Raw genomic sequence first — 12,856 nt, 5'->3', positions numbered from 1 at the left:
TCTCAAAAAAAAAAGGAAATGGAGAGGAGTGAGTGGGGCTTAAGTACGAACAAACCGCTCGTTAAATGGGGATATTTTATAATTTGCCACATATTACTTAGAGCATGTCTATGGAACCCTTAAATCTGTATACAACCGTTTTTTTACGGATTTAAGGGTTCAAATGCCATTTAGTGGAACCCCTAAACTCCTAAATCTGTAAAAAAAATTAGAGGTCGAGGCCCCAACCCGTGCTCCGACCTGTACATGTAAGGGTTGGAGGGGCCAACCCCTACCACAACCAGGTAACCGTTTTTTACGGGTTTAAGGGTTCCACTAAATGCCTCCTGTTTTTCACACCTCCAACCCCTCCAATTTTACCAATTCTCGACCCTTATAGCTATAAGGGTTTAAGGGTTCCATTAGACATGCTCTTAGAACCTCTATAATTTGCCACACATTACTTGGGCTTTTACTATTTGCCACACATTACACCAATTTCTTTATAATTTGCCATATTCCTCCCTTTACAGATCTTTTAACTTTTTTTACTCCAGAATACGTTGGGTAATACAGTACATGTACCCATATGGCTGAAACTCACGTGACTGGAATGAATCCATCAACCAAACAGATCAAATCCACACCCAGTTAACCGATCAACCAAATCAGTCGTGGGCATAAGTCGTTCCATGTACAACGTCCGAGAGACAGGGGCACCATAAACAGAGGATCTGAGCAGGATTGCCGCCGGCGCCAACAGCCGGTCAACGAGTGCCGCAGCCATGATGGGCGACCATGAAGGGAATCCCGAATCCACGATCCATGTAACACATTCCTCTCCCCTGAACTCCCCTCCTTTTCCATCATTATTTTCCCTATTTCCCTTGAGCGACACCCACAATCCATGGCACAAAATTGACTGAACAGGGCTCCCATCGTCTTGCCTTTGTGTAGTACACCAAGATGCCTAGGAAATGTTTGTTTGCCTGTGTGTGCATATTAGATGTCAGTATGACTAGCATAATAATGTTAAAAAGCAATGTGCATGAGCGAAGGCTGTTCGACACTATAAAGAACATTGAAGGTCTGAATAATCTAGTATGTGATATGTACTAGTGTCAGTTCTAACCACTCCAACACAAGAGAGAAAGGGATCGATCACACAAACGAACTCCGAATGGCACAAGGCTTGCAACGATCCTAGTTTCTAGCTGACGAAACTAACAGAACTGAATTCAGATTTACCTCTATTTTCTTACACTTGTTCATATTCAATGCATGATAAAAAAAACCTTTATAGGTTTTGCTATGGGCACACTCAATCACAGTATTCCGCTGCTGCCTGCTCACTTATGTTTTCTTGGAAACTAATAAATTGTTATTTTGTTTTCGACTAGGGCATCGACGATAGATACTACCAACTTGTCTACTTTGAATATTGTTCAGTCCAATGATGGAAGTAGTTCAGTTGATAGAGTCATTGATTGGTCCCAGATTGAGATAGCAGCTGCAAATGTAAATGAAATTGAAGTTCTGTAGCAGAAGATAACTTGTGCTTCATTCTTGGAATTGATGATAAATCCGGGCATCGACGAGCTATGGCAGGAGCAGCTATCGAAGCCTCCATTGCAGATATCAATGCTAGTATGGATGATATTGATGAGAATTTACTTGCTGATGCGGCTCTCCCTGTGCTTGACCATATGCCCGAAGAGAATCACTTTTGGTATGACAAAGAAGATCCTGTGATAAAGAAAGGGTCATTGTTTCCTTTGATGGAATAGTTTAGGATGCTCTTGAGAACATTTGCTATTAGAGGCAAGTTTGATATTCAGATACAAGATAGTGACACTACTAGATTTATAGGCCATTGCTCCAGCGAGACCTACTTTTGATGCGCCTTCAAGTTCAAATGCTTCCAAAAAAAAAAGAACTCCAAGGAGGAGGAAATAGTGATTTTATTTCGCCGAGACTCTGTTTTCGATTTTAAGATAGATGTTTACTGTTTTCAAATCTGAATTATTTAAGCTCAGCATTTTTCTGGTGATGAGTTGGTGACCTTCGTGTGATGAATGATGTCAATTCTATGTAATCCAACAGATTTTGTGATGTATGGATCGATGCTATTACCTACTGTCTTAAATAACAAAATACAGAAGTAGGCTATATGAGTAAATCTGTATGCAATTTCCGGTTCTCTCGTGTTTCAGACACTTGTACAGAAGCATGCTTCATGTCCAAGTGCTTGAATGGCTGGAGAGCAGCTTATAACTACTAAGATGAGGAACAGGTTTGCTGTCACTGAACAGAATAACAATAGTTCATTGACAGAATGACAACATATGGTTCCAGCGATGTGCATTACAGGCAGCAGGGGAAGTCAAAAAACAAAGTGGAGCACATCTATTCCATAGACAAGTAGTACCTGTGCACACAACGATTTTCAATTGAGAGGGATGGATTTCCATCTTGCACACATGCGTGCTTTCCCTAGTGTCTATGCACTCATTCGGTTCAAGTAATAAATCATGGGAAAGAAGAGATAGCTTACCGACAGTAGCTAGTTGGGGATGTAGCCGGGAGCAGCATATTGAAGAGGTGGCCGGCGGCAGGAGCTCACGAACATCAGCTTTCGGAGGTGTCACCGGAAGTCGCCGGTAGCAGCTTCGGGTGGACGCCGGCAAAAGCAGCTCGAGGCAAGCGAGCACCATCTCTTCCTCGTCGCACCAGCCGCGGCCGCTGCCGAGCACCACCATGGCTCCATTTTGGGGGTCCCCGCCGGCCCCGGTACCACGCGTTGAGGAGCTCCGCTGTCTCCCCTGCCATGGGGGCTCGCCGTCGCTCGGCCGGCCACGGGACGAGCGTGAGCATGGCGGCCGGCCAGCCGGCGCAGACCCTGGCACGCTCGCTCGTCGGATTTGATTCGTTTGGTTCATAGATTCAATCCAGCCAGACTAGTTCCAGGCACATACGTACAGTTACGGTATTTCACAGAGTATTTTGGAGTAATTTTTTTTAATAAAACTGTAAAGGGAGGAATATGGCAAATTATAAAGAAATAAGTATAATGTGTGGCAAATAGTAAAAGACAAAGTAAAGTGTGGCAAATTATAAAATATTCCCGTTAAATAATGGCTTAATTTGCCCGAAATCAATTGGAGAAGAAACGTCAGTAACCTGCAAAACCGATACGTTCGTGCGTCTAATTACTGGGCTATTTCTTGAAGACGCTGACGTGGTGTTGGGACCCACATATCTATACCTAATAATAAAAGGAAAAGGGTTTCTTGTTGATTTGTTTTTTTATTACCCTAAGTTTCATGTGAATTACATCCCTTTGCCACCGCCAAGTCAAGAAAACGCTTCGTGAGTACTTGCGCACGTTTTGTCTCGCGTTCGTTATGTTCTGTTGGGCTGAACCGAGCGATTAGTCCGTCTCAAAGTAGTACTCCCTCGCTGATCGTGCTCTCTTCAGCCCTGCCTCTTGGGCTTCGCGTTTGGCCCGCCCGGGTTTGGTCACGAATCCTTCCGCTACCGTATGTCAACCAATCGCGTTCGATCCAGTAAGCTGAGATCTAGAAGATCCAGTCCAGACGATCAACATTTTGATTAGAACAGAGGAAATCTACCTCCAACGTTGCGATTCCTCTAAGCTTACGTAAACCAATCGAGTTCGATCCGGTATCTCAGTCTTTAAATATGGGAGGGATCGATCCGCCGTGCACCAAATAAATCCAAGACGTGAGCAAAGTCGACGAGACGAGGACGTGGGAGACGACAGTGGTCCGACGGCGAGCGCGTCGAGATCGCCAGGCGCGACGCTACCCTACTCATCCCCGGCGGTAATTCTCGACTTTGTCGCCGAGCATGACGTGATGGAAGACGTCGAGGTGAATACGACCATGGAGCCGTCTGGCCAAGGGAGATGTCAGGGTACCGCTTCGTCATCGATGTTAACGACCCCTTCAGCTTGCTGTCCTCGGCTGTGTAGCACATGACTCGCTAGGACTTAAGGCGACGAGCGGCGGGAGGTGGCGGCACGCTCGCTCGCCGGACGAGTGCAAAAGATTTGCTCGGTGCCGATGCAAGATCGAAGCGTGGGCTAATGCTCACCCTCACCGGCCGAGCGGCACACGGATGCATAATACCAGCTAGAGAAAAACTCGATAACGAGCATCCTCACCGGTCAAGCGATGCATGGCTGATGTAGCCTCTGCATCTGCTGCTGAACTGTGAACAGTTACCGCTGTTTTGAATTGTTCGAGTTACCGCTGCTCTCTGTGTTTTGTCAGAGACTGCATTGAGATAGAAAAGGGATTGGGAAATCAGCCAGCATGAGATGGTATTTCCTGCAGCCCAGCCATCGATAGCGTAGGCAAACTTCCTAGCAGGAAGATCGTGAGCAAAAGGAGAAATGTTTTTGGCAAAATAATAAAAAATTAGCTGCAGCAGTTATGTTAAAAATATCAGAAAAACTATGGATACAGATACAATTGCGGATACTAGGAATATGGAACTGATACCATACTCCCTTCGTTCCAAAAAGAAAGCTGCTTAACTTTATGTACGTTTAAATTTATCTATAACTAAAACGTGTCTATATGCATTTGTATCTAGACAAAGTTTGGTATTTTTTTTAAAAAAAATACTCTTGATGGTTGTTGACTCTCCCATAAAATAATATGTAGTAAAATTCAATCCGACGCAACGCGCGGGTATTTTTCCTAGTCTATACCTACTAATAAAGAAAATAAGGCTTCTTGTTCGTCCGTCTGTTTTGCCCCTAATTTTTGTTAGAATTACACGGCGTGCCACCGCCAAGTAGAAAAACGATTCGAAATATCGTCTGTTACGACCGCATAAACAGAGCCCTCCGAGGTCTGAGCGCTGGGTCCTACGCGGCTACGCGCCTCCTACCGTGTCACGGTTGAATTCGTCCATCAGCCTACCCGGCCCCTGTTGGATAATTAGGCACAATTTCCGTGATTAATTCCAGAATATTAAGCATGACGATAGTAACTACTAACATGTGAAACTCGAACATACTAGATGCTGTGATCAACATGAACAGTAGCAGAGCAAACAGTACAACATCCATCGCTAAACAGATCGAGATATGTCACACGTACCGATCTGGTGGAGGTGGCGGTGTAGGTGTAGCAGATGATGTCGCAGCAGTAACGTTGTTGATGACAACGTTATTGACGACAGGGACGACGGGTCGAAGTAGACGGCGTTGAAGACGACGGTAGGCAGCACCGCCCGACTTGGACGGAAAGCGACCCGTGATGAAGAGCTTGACCAGTCGCGCAGAGCGCTTCCCAAAAACCTAATTCGCCCTCTCCCGTACAGGATCGCAAGGACGAGCGGTTCCGGAGACCTGCTCTCCCGTTCGCCGATGCACGTCGGCGCGCGGGATGGAGTAGACTACGATGGCGGCGCAAGCAGAGAGAGGTGGAAACCCTAACTCGTATATTAGATGTGTTTCTGCGGTAGCCGGGCAGGAGATTATATAGGCTCGGGAAACCCTAGGCAACGTGGGCCATACCCACGTCGCACGAACGTTTCGAGTCGGTTACAGATAGCCCACGACCCGGGAGCGACCCGAACCGACTAACTGCGACGCGTCCGTCTAGGACTCTGTTCGTTTTCCTGAGCTGCAAAAAGTAAGGAAAGTCTCGGCTCGAGGCTCAATCCACTCACCACGAGCGCGGCGCGCGCGTCGTGACGTGACGTGTCGTGTCGTGTCGAGACGAGCGAGCGAGGAGGAGGAGGAGCGCGCGCGTGTAGCACTCCTATTCTCACTCACTTACTAGTGGTGGAACAACCCACCTTATAAGGTGGTCTAACTTCCTCCCAACTTTCCATGTGGGACTAAACTTTCCACCTCTTGCCACTCCCTAGTGAGCTGCCACCAACTTGGGCTCAAACTCACAAGGCTGCCACTATGTGGGCTTTGAGATTTATAGGAAAAACTGAAATCTAATTTGGGCCAGTAAAAGTGGGCCCAATATTTTAACAATCCCCCACCAGATCTCAAAACCCCATTTAGAGATTTACCAATACTCGCTGCTTGTTTATTTACCAGTGTTTCAGCGGAGACTGTTAAGTTGAACTTCCGCCTAGAACCTTAAGCTACATCCATTCACACTTGAACAATGGACTAAGCCTTGAATTGCAAGTTTTGCGTGAACAGGGTTTCACTCAAAGTCATGACCAGTACATGGCTGCCAGTAGCCTACCCCACAGGTGAAGCATATGCATCATACTTCGTGGTCTCTTCATGAGTTTACTAGATATCACCCAAATCTCATAGATTGCGACGTTTAACAATCAGACTCATATAGGTGTGTTATTTCAAGAATGCTCTGTAGGACAGCATCTTTGCTAATATAGCCAACATAAACACATTAAGGCTTGTTGCCAACCTGCCTTACAGCAATTGAGAGTTGTGCATCTTCACATAGAGAGGGTTACATAATACTCTCCTCAGTTAAACCACTAGTTTGTTCTTCCCAGGTCCTAATTCACGGGATCTCCGATCACAAAGGTTGGGTTACCACTATGGTGTAACATCAACGGGTCTTAAACCCATCTCCCTCGATGCACTTTCTATCACATTACATGATAGTCCCTTTGTAAAGGGATCTGCCAGGTTTTTGTCTGTTTGAATATATGTAACAGTTATTACTCCGGAGTTTCGCAATTTCCTGACAGACTTCAAACGTCTCTTGACGTGTCTTGATGACTTCGCGTTATCCTTAGAATTGTTCACTTTGACAATTACAGTTTGATTGTCACAATTCAAAAGGATTGCCGGAACAGGTTTTTCAACCACAGGCAAGTCCATCAAGAGCTCACGCAACCATTCTGATTCAACAGTGGTTGTGTCTAAAGCAGTAAGTTCTGCTTCCATAGTTGACCTCGTCAATATGGTTTGCTTGCAAGATCTTCATGATACTGCGCCACCTCCAAAGGTAAATACATACCCACTTGTGGCGTACAGATCAGCTACATCTGAGATCCAATTCGAATCACTATATCCTTCAAGCACAGCTGGGTGCCCTGAATAGTGAATCCCATAACTCATTATACCACATAGGTAGCGCATGACCCTATCAAGTGCATGCCAATGATCAGTACCCGGGTTTGACATGAACCTACTCAACTTGCTAACAACAAAAGAGATGTCGGGTCTAGTCGCGCTCGCTAAGTACATGAGTGAGCCAACGATCTGAGAATATCTCAATTGATCTATGGCAATCCTCCGGTTCTTGCGTAGTGTCACACTGGGATCATAAGGTGTTGGAGAAGACTTGCTATCAATATAGCTGAACCGGCTCAAAATCTTCTCAACATAATGGGATTGCGTTAAAGTAATCCCACTCTCGTTCTTAATCAGCTTGATGTTCAGAATCACATCAGCTTCTCCCAGATCTTTCATATCAAAGCTCTTTGATAAGAAAGACTTGACCTCGTGTATTACTCTCATGTTTGTACCAAAGATCAGAATATCATCCACATACAAACATAGTATAACACCTTCGCCCCCACCATGGCGATAGTAAACACACTTGTCAGCCTCATTGACAACAAAGCCTACAGAAGTTAAAGTTCTGTCAAACTTCTCATGCCATTGCTTAGGTGCTTGTTTCAGGCCATATAAAGATTTCAGCAACTTGCACACCTTTCTTTCTTCACCTTTTACTACAAACCCATCAGGCTGATCCATATAGATTTCCTCTTCCAACTCTCCATTAAGGAAAGCTGTCTTTACGTCCATTTGATGAACGATAAGACCATAGGAGGTAGCCATGGATAGTAGTACTCGAATGGTGGTAAGTCTAGCGACAGATGAATAGGTGTCGAAGTAATCTTCTCCTTCTCTCTGTGTGTAGCCTTTCGCTACAAGCCGCGTCTTGTACTTTTCAATAGTACCATCAGGTCTTAGCTTCTTCTTGAACACTCATTTGCAGCCCACAAGCTTGCATCCATGGGGTCGTTCTGATAGCTCCCAAGTTCCATTAGAAAGAATCGAGTCCATCTCGTTATGAACAGCTTCTTTCCAGTTATCTGCATCTGGAGATGCATATGCCTATGCAATGGACGTGGGAGTATCATCCACAAGGTACACAATGAAATCATCACCAAAGGATTTTTCAATCCTTCATCTTTTGCTCCGTTTAGGAGCTTCATTGTCATCCTTCTCAGTAACATTCTCATGTGATTGTTCAAAATACTCATTAGATGTACTGGACTCAGGAATTATCTCAGTAGAAATTCTAGCAATGCTATGCATATCTTTCATAGGAAACATATTCTCAAAAAATGTTGCATCACGAGATTCCATAATAGTATCAACATGCATATCAGGTACCTCGGATTGAACTACTAAAAATCTATATCCTACACTCCGAGGAGCATAACCTAGAAAGATACAATCCATTGTCTTTGGTCCAAGTTTGCGCTTCTTAGTAATTGGAATATTAACTTTCGCCAAACATCCCCATGTGCGCAAATACGAAAGTGATGGTTTTCTCCCAGCCCACTCCTCGTAAGGGGTTTTATCTTTATTCTTGTTAGGAACTCTATTCAGGACATGACATGAAGTCAACAAAGCCTCCCTCCACCATGCCTTTGATAAACCAGCAGTGGCTAACATGGAATTCACCAAGTCAGTCAGCGTGCGGTTTTTCCTCTCGGCAACCCCGTTTGATTGGGGTGAATAGGGAGGCGTCCTCTCATGAATAATGCCATGTTCCTCACAGAATTCATCAAAGATTTTAGGAAAATATTCGCCAGCACGATCCGACCTGAGACGCTTGATCTTTCTCTCTAGTTGATTTTCAACTTCGGACTTATAAATTTTAAAATAGTCTAAAGCTTCATCTTTAGTTCGCAACAAATAAACATAGCAAAATCTAGTCGCATCATCAATCAATGTCATGAAATATCTCTTTCCACCTTTTATCAACACACCATTCATCTCGCATAGATCAGAATGTATGAGTTCTAGAGGTGCCAAGTTTCTCTCCTCGGCCGCCTTGTGAGGCTTCCGAGGTTGCTTCGATTGCACACAACTATGGCACTTAGAACCTTTGGCAATAGTGAAATTCGGAATTAAACTTAAACTGGATAGCCGAGACATTAAACCAAAATTAATGTGACATAAACGAGAATGCCAAACACTGGTATCATCACTAACATTGTCACAGATATGGTTCACAGACTTATTACTGAAATCAGAAAGCGAAAAGCGGAACAAGCATCCGCACTCATAGCCTTTACCAATAAATTGTCCAAACTTGGAAACAACTACTTTATTCGACTCTAAAACAACCTTAAACCCATATCTGCATAGAAGGGAGCCGCTAACGAGATTCTTGTTCATAGTAGGGACATGCTGCACGTTCCTCAGCTGCACGATCTTTCCCGAAGTGAACTTCAGATCTACCGTGCCAACACCACGAACAGAAGCATGTGACCCATTCCCCATCAAGACGGAAGAATCCCGGGCGACCTGGTAAGAAGTGAACATGTATATGTCAGCACACACATCAACATTAGCACCTGTATCAATCCACCAACATGGAGATTGAAATACCGAAAGAACAGTAAAGAGATTACCGTACCCATCAGCATTGCTAGCGGTCACCGTGTTGACTTGCCTCGCCTTTTTCTTGCGGTCTGCCCTCTCTGGACAATCCTTAGAAAAGTGGCCAGTCTCTCCACATGTAAAGCAGCTCAGATCTGCTTTGTTTATCATCTTTTTCTTCTTGAAGGTTGTAGTCTTCATAGGCTTATTGAAGGAGGGCTTGTTATTCCCTTTGTTCTTGCTGTAGGGTTTCTTCTGCACCATGTTGGCGCTAGACTGACCCTCTCCTTTCTCAGTATTATCCTTAGCACGAGCTTTCTCCTCCACATCAAGAGATGCTATCAGATTTTCAACTGATATCTCCTGTCTCTTGTGTTTGAAAGTTGTGGCAAAGTTCCTCCATGAAGGGGGCAACTTAGCGATGATGCATCCAGCCACAAACTTGTCAGGTAAGGCACACTTAAGGAGTTCAAGCTCTTTCGCAATGCACTGTATCTCATGAGCTTGTTCGACTACAAAACGGTTGTTAACCATCCTGATGTCATGGAAGCTCTCCATGATGTACAGTTCACTGCCTACATCGGTTGCACCGAACTTAGCATTCAGTGCATCCCAGAGCTCTTTACCATCTGTTAAGTGCATGTACACATCACACAGACGATCAACAAGAATACTTAGAACGCATCCGACGAAGAGAGTATTGTTTTCCTTGAACTTGTTCTGATCTTGGTCAGATATAGTTCCTTCAGGTAAACCATCAGTAACTTCGAACACTTTCAGATGAGTAAGCCAGAGCATGGCCTTATACTGCCACCTCTTAAAGTGCACACCGGTAAACTTATCCGGCCTCAGTGCATCGGAAAAACCAGCTATTGTTAACTCAGGAAATTGCCTACAATTAGGTTTTTGGATTGTTGGATAATTAGGTACAATTTCCATGATTAATTCCAGAATATTAAGCATGACAACAGTAACTACTAACATGTGAAACTCGAACATACTAGATGCAGTGATCAACATGAACAGTAGCAGAGCAAACAGTACAACATCCATCGCTAAACAGATCGAGATATGTCGCACGTACCGATCTGGTGGAGGTGGCGGTGAAAGTGTAGCAGACGATGTTGCAGCAGTAACGTTATTGATGACAACGTTGTTGATGACGGGGACGACGGGTCGTAGTAGACTGCGTTGAAGACGACAGTAGGCAGCACCGCCCGACTTGGACGGAAGGCGACCCGTGATGAAGAGCTTGACCAGTCGCGCAGAGCGCTTCCCAAAAACCTAATTCGCCCTCTCCCGTACAGGATCGCAAGGACGAGCGGTTCCGGAGACCTGCTCTCCCGTTCGCCGATGCACGTCGGCGCGCGGGATGGAGTAGGCTAAGATGGCGGCGCAAGCAGAGAGAGGTGGAAACCCTAACTCGTATATTCAGTATGTTTCTGCGGTAGCCGGGCAAGAAATTATATAGGCTCGGGAAACCCTAGGCAACGTGGGCCACGCCCACGTCGCACGAACGTTTCGAGTCGGTTACAGATAGCCCACGATCCGGGAGCGACCCGAACCGACTAACTGCGACGCGTCCGTCTAGGACTCCGTTTGTTTTCCTGAGCTGCAAAAAGTAAGGAAAGTCTCGGCTCGAGGCTCAATCCACTCACCACTCACCACGAGCGTCGTGTCGAGACAAACAAGGAGGAGGAGCGCGCGCGTGTAGCACTCCTATTCTCACTCACTTACTAGTGGTGGAACAACCCACCTTATAAGGTGGTCTAACTTCCTCCCAACTTTCCATGTGGGACTAAACTTCCCACCTCTTGCCACTCCCTAATGAGCTGCCACCAACTTGGGCTCAAACTCACAAGGCTTCCACTATGTGGGCTTTGAGATTTATAGAAAAATCTGAAATCTAGTATGAGCCACTAAATGTAGGCCCAATATTTCAACAAAATTGTAGGAGAGTGCAAGGGGAACACGCAGCAGCTAGGCACGATACTAACCTATGTGCACCAAACATGTCATCACCTATAAGCATGCAGGCTGCAGAAGCAACGTGTTCGTTCTTGACATCGCCATCCTGCCACGTGCCAACTTCATCGAAAATCAGAATGACTTCTCTATTGTAGTTAGCTGTTTTAATATTGGTTTCTCCCGATGCATCGCACGGATCTTTTTCCTAGTCTATACCTAATAATAAAGGAGCTAAGGTTTTTGCCAAAATTTTCGTCCAACTTTTTATTAGACCGTTTTGCCCTCCCACTAAATAGCATAATCTATACCTAATAATAAAAGCAAAAGCGTTTCCGTGGTTTGGTCCGTCATAATGCGCTTTCGTCCACCCGTCAATGCGTTTTCGTCATGTTATCTGACGCTAGAGTTTCCATTGTTCCTACGTTTTGCTTCCTTGCAGGAGTTTCCGTTGTGTAGAGTCCCGGAAGAACCCGACTTACGATGGAATCCTTTGTCGGTCGGTCCTGCAGCGAAGTACGACTCAAACCCGATTGATCTAGCCTGTACTTCAAATACCTACCTCAATTAACTACGCAGCCAGGCCAATCCCACGAGAATAGGCTTCTCCGCGGCTAGCCATGGACAACGAAAATAAGGAGCGATTGAAGCTGTGCCACACTGGGAAGAGGAGGCGTGCTGCTCGCCGGAATTAGAGGCGACGACGCGGAGGCCACCGTCGATTGGACAACCTGAGAGCTGCAGGGGACTGCATCGGAGGATCGGACAGCAGGTCGTCTTGTGCGGTGGCACGACGCTAGCGGGATTGATCTCGAACGAGTGTTGCATATAAGAGCATCTACACTCGTCTCCCCGAGAAGCCCCCCACGAGCCATTTTTTACATCCGGACGGCGAAATCCGGCCCAGTCTCGCCCCCGGTTCCTCGATTTCGTCCGGATTTGGGCCTAAATTCATCCGGCGATCCCACGCCATCCCCGGCCCCCCGGGGAGCGCTCGGGGACTCCGGATGGAGCAAAACCAACCGCCCACGCCCACGTGTCTCCTCTTTCGTCCGGACTCCCCGGGCCATCCTCTTTTTCCCGAGAAACGCCGCTTGGGGAGCACACGACTGAAAATATACTGCCCCCCATGCCAAAAATTGATCCAATCCGGACGAAAATTTCGCCGGATTTGGGCGTGGGGAGCGCCAACGAGTGGGGATGCTCTAAGTAGATGACTCCGGCTACGCTGAGTCAAGCGTCCTGGTCGATCTTGGTCGACGGGTGTCAAGCGGTCGACGGCTGGGGGGATCAATCTCCGACGACGGGAATCGG

General features: G+C 46.0%; 1 long non-coding RNA gene across 1 annotated transcript; it reads right to left on the bottom strand.

The window, feature by feature from the left end:
• Positions 1-408: 408 nt before the first annotated feature.
• Positions 409-2,921, bottom strand: LOC127321028 (uncharacterized). Its single transcript, XR_011746754.1, has 2 exons — positions 2,534-2,921; positions 409-968 (listed from the first exon to the last, which is right to left on the bottom strand). It is a non-coding gene; the product is annotated as an uncharacterized lncRNA (long non-coding RNA).
• Between the last annotated feature and the right edge of the window lie 9,935 nt (positions 2,922-12,856).

This window comes from Lolium perenne, chromosome 6, assembly GCF_019359855.2.
Source record: "Lolium perenne isolate Kyuss_39 chromosome 6, Kyuss_2.0, whole genome shotgun sequence".
Taxonomy (NCBI): Eukaryota; Viridiplantae; Streptophyta; class Magnoliopsida; order Poales; family Poaceae; genus Lolium; species Lolium perenne.
Note: the sequence above shows the minus strand (reverse complement) of the source record. Positions and strands in the feature narration are given on the sequence as shown.